The sequence below is a fragment of the Sphaeramia orbicularis genome, chromosome 10, assembly GCF_902148855.1.
Source record: "Sphaeramia orbicularis chromosome 10, fSphaOr1.1, whole genome shotgun sequence".
In the NCBI taxonomy this organism is placed as follows: Eukaryota; Metazoa; Chordata; class Actinopteri; order Kurtiformes; family Apogonidae; genus Sphaeramia; species Sphaeramia orbicularis.
In genome coordinates, this window is record NC_043966.1 from 44484682 (window position 1) to 44489555 (window position 4874).

Below are 4874 nucleotides of genomic sequence, written 5' to 3' on the forward strand. Positions count from 1 at the left end.
TACTATGCTATAATATGCTATTCTATACTATGCTACACTATACTACTGTTCTCTACAATACTATATTCTACTATACTATGCTACACTATACTATGTTATGCTATACTATACTATACTATGTAATGCTATACTATACAGTGCTATACTTTACTATACTATGCTATACTATACTACTGTACGCTACTAACTATATTATGATGTGCTATACTATACTATACTATACTTTACTATGCTATGCAATACTACTATACTATGCTATGCAATACTATGCTAGAATATGCTATTCTATACTATGCTACACCATACTACTGTTCTCTACTATACTATATTCTACTATACTATACTATGCTGCAATATACTATGTTATGCTATACTATACTACACTATGCTATGTTATGTAAAACTACTATACTATACTATGCTATACTATACTATGTTATGCTATGCTATACTATACACTCACTCACTCACTCACTCACTCACACACTCACACACACACACACACACACACACACACACACACACACACACCATTTGCTCTTTTTGTGTCCGTGCCTTAATCCAACACCTTACACCACTCGGCCACAGAACCTGAAAACCTACAATTCCATCATCAGCAATACAGAAAAAATAATTATTGAGAAGTGGGTGAAATCTTCAACTATTAATCCAAAATTGCTAGCATGACAAGATGTAGATGTCAGTGGTGAGATTAGAGCCCATGTCTCCATAGAGACTGGAGCTTCAATCTACCTCAGATCACAGCACTTACATATCAGTAAGAGTATTCATTTGTTTTAATTTGATTTTTGTCACTATGATCAAAGCAGATCTCAAATAAAAATCAACATCACATGAGAATAACAAGAAACACTGGTACCATCTTTGATGAGAGGTGTCATGTAACACTTGTGCCGGTCTTATATTTATTTTGGCTGTTATCACAAGTAATTAACATTTGACACCAATCCAATCCTGTTGTTTTGATCATTTAGTCTGATCTGCATTGAAGATTAACTCCCCCAGAGTTAGGAAGAGGCTAAGAGATTATTATCATTATTGGTTGCATGTACAGGTGTGGATGTGAGAAAAGAGTAATTCAGGTTTATTGGAATGATGTAGAATCATAATACATCAATGTAGAACCACATGAGGCTCTGAAAGACAGTTGTTGAATACATTTTACATCCACCTGCTTAAAAATATAATGCTTAATTTTCCATAGCCCTGCCTCTGATCTCTACCCCGTTTGTCCAAATATGGTCACTTCTGGCTCCAACATGGCCGACATGGTTTCTCTCTCTACATCTTAAATTCCAACTATGCTTTAAAGATTGACATTATTCATCACATGATGTGATGAGGGCATCATCATATCAACTTTATTGTTGCGTATGATGTGCCATTAATTTCATTGTGTGAAATATGTGCATGTTTGCAATTAGAGAGATCATCTGAAAGGATCCTCATGTATATCTGGCTTCAAAATTAGTACAAATGTTTAAGATCCCAAATTTTAAGACGATCTTTGTTGAATGCATAGCCAAGCAGGATGTGGAGATCAGATTGGTAGTGGTAAGATTTTAACCCAAAAGTCCCTTAAGACTTGAGCCTAATGCGTTTGTTGTTCTCTGTTTGCTCACTGTTAAAAAATACAAACAAAAACAGTTTTTACTGGCAAAGGTGGGATTTGAACCCACACCTTCATAGAGACTGGAATCTAAAGCCAGCGCCTTAAACCACTCAGCCACACTATCTGAAAACATGCTTCCACAAGCACTGGTAAAGAAATAACCTCCAGTTAAAAAACCTGTGTTTTAACATTCACATCAGCAGCAAAAGAGGATTAACCATTGAGTCAGTTTTAGTATCGGTAAAGCTCAGATGAGTCTTGTTAGCCTCAGGGGTTTCAATATTTACCATTGTTATCATGGGTATCTTCCTGTGTGAAATGAAATTCTTGAGTTAAGTTGTGTGGTTTTTGTTAAGTCCTTTCCTTATCTTGACCCAATTGTCGTCCACATATCCGAACCAGCGAGTGGGGATTAATCCTTTGTAGGTCTTCAGAGCCCTGGGTTCCACTCCTTCCGTGGATAAAAGTGACCAATACCATTTAACCCTAGAGAAATAAATGTGAGATGAGGCTTAAGATGGCAGTGGTGGGACTTGAACCCACGCCTCCACAGAGAGTGGAGCCTAAATCCAGCACCTTAGACCACTCGGCCACACTACCAGTCTTTGCATTGTGACTGACGTTACGATGATCCAATCACATTGTAGCCCTAGTTTGGATTATATAGTGTAACAGCGTATGAAAGGTCAGAAAGACTGGAATCGCACAAAGTCCATTTATTGATAAAAATCTTATAGACATGAAAACAGTCATCTGGCTGGCAGTGGTGGGATTTGAACCCACTCCTCCATAAAGACTGGAGCCTTAATCAAAAAAACCTACTGCTCGGCGTTTCCAAGCCATGGTAAACACTGAAACCTGCTGAGGCTAACACAGTTCATGTTAGTTTATCTGATACTAAAACTTACTCACATGTTGCTGTGTAGAACCATATGAGGCTCTGAAAGACAGTTGTTGAATAGGTTTTACATCCACCTGCTTAAAAATATAATGCTTAATTTTCCATAGCCTCGCCTCTGGTCTCTGCCCCTTTTGTCCAAATACAGTCACTTCTGGCTCCAATAAGCCAACATGGCTTCTCTCTCTACATCTTAAATGCCAACTATACTTTAAAGATTGACATTATGCACCACATGATGTGATGAGGGCATCATCATTTCACAGTTCATGTTAGTTTAACTGATACTAAAACTGACTCACACATTGACTATATGCTATATTATGCTTTTTTCCTCTTAACCCACTGTTAAAATAACTTTAAAATACTTCACAATTCTTTGCCTTTTGAACAATCTTACCTGCAGTAGTGGGCAAAGTCCCATTCAATTTTACATCATGATGGCAGTGGTGGGATTTGAACTCACACCGCCATAGAGACTGGAGCCTTAATCCAGCGCCCTAGACCACTCAGCCACACCACCTAAGAAAACCCCCACATCAGCACTGGTGAGGAAATGACCTCCAGTTAAAACAGCTGTGTCTAAGTGTTATGTTCTGACGCACTTTTATTTTTTCCCCTTTGTCTTTTGTGGGTTTTTTGTTATAATTCTTACTTGACACTTTTGGGTGAATATTCCTCTCTGTTATTTTTTTTGCCTTGATAACATTTTTGGGAAAATATTATGTATGGAACGAATTGAAGGATGAAGTGAAATTGTGTAGCTCACTGTTGAGTTTCAAAAAGACTTTAATTTGTCAAATTCTGAAGGGCTATGAAAGTAATATGATTACAAAATGATTTATAACACTGAATGTAGTATAATTTGTGTTTAAGTATTTACCTGCTGCAACTACGGGTGTAGACGTGAATTAAGGATGTGAATAGGAGAAGCAGAAATTAGCCTCCGGCTTCAGCTTCTGCCTTTTTAAGTTACAAAATGGGTTAATTTTATGTTTGCTTGTTTTTTAATATGTATGTGTTTTGTTTTGTTATTGTTTGTTTTTTGTTTTTTTTTTTGTATATGTATATGTTTTGTATTTTGTATTTAACTGAAATAAACATTCATTCATTCATTCATTCATTCATTATTGAGTGTGTTTCTTTAATAGATGGCCACTTGGTTTTCCTGCTGGCTGAGCTTATAAATTGGACCAGCACTGCGCTCTCATTCTCTCTCTCGCCTCCTGCTCTCTCCACCTCCTCCAGCGATGCCGGCGTCCGGAGCACGCACATTGAGGCGCACATCCGCTCCACTCTTCCACGCAGGTTGCTCCACACCAGCGGGGTTTTTGTTAGCTTTTTGTTAGCTTATCCTTTTGTTTGACCAGGTGGATCCAGACGTCCTGTTTTCGCCTTTTCTTTCGTTAGGGCTTATTTTGAAGTTTGCTTTATTTGATAGGGTAGCGGTGCGCTGGCAGCTCCTACGGCCCTGTACAGGGTTGGCCTGTCCAGCTATGTTATGTTTAGTTTGCCGGTCCACTCTGGTCTTTCCTTTGTTACTTTGGGTACGGGGTTTAAAAAGGGGTTTTTGGATTCTGCTTAATTAAAATCATGTTGGTTACAACCGAAGAGAATCGCAGAAGAACAAAAAAACTAAATGCAAATAAATAGGAGGGTTTTTAAAATTATACTCCTTGACTCCCGGTGTCCTTTGTAAATATGTTTCACCCTTCGGGTTGTAACACTAAGATTTAACAACATGGTGGCCCAGAAGTCATGGTTCATTGACCTCTGGGTTTGTGGTCCAATCTGACCTTGGTGGTCCTGATGTTCAGTGTAGAGTACCTTGATCAAATCTAGAACCACATGTATGGTATTTAGGAATGAAAATCCTGATAATTAAATCATTACTTTTCATGTAACAGCACACAAGCCAATGAGAAAGAGAAATGGAGTTTCCAAGCAATGGTAAACATTGAAACCCCTGAGGCTAACAAGGCTCATGTTAGTTTGTCCTATACTAAAACTGACTGACTTCTTCAATGACTATGCTTTTGTTTTTTTGTTTTTTTCTCTTAACCTACTGTTAAAAAAAAAACAAGTTACTTTAAAAGACTTCACAATTCTGTGCTTTGTGAAGAAACTTGCCAACAGCAGTGTGCAAAGTCTCATTTCAAAACCTGTCTCAATCAGAGCTTTTTTGTTCACCTGAAGTCACGAGCTCATTAAGACTGCAATGGCACAAAGAGAATATATTGATGTTAAAGCAGTCATCTAGCTGGCAGTGGTGGGATTTGAACCCACGCCTCCTTAAAAACTGGAGCCTTAATCCAGCGCCTTAGACCACTCGGCCACACTACC

General features: G+C 38.1%; 2 non-coding genes across 2 annotated transcripts; both read right to left on the minus strand.

The window, feature by feature from the left end:
* Window positions 1–2151: 2151 nt before the first annotated feature.
* trnal-uag (transfer RNA leucine (anticodon UAG)) lies at window positions 2152–2233 on the minus strand. The gene has a single exon. It is a non-coding gene; the product is annotated as a tRNA-Leu (tRNA).
* A 2559-nt stretch (window positions 2234–4792) lies between these two features.
* On the minus strand, window positions 4793–4874 carry trnal-aag (transfer RNA leucine (anticodon AAG)). Its single transcript has one exon. It is a non-coding gene; the product is annotated as a tRNA-Leu (tRNA).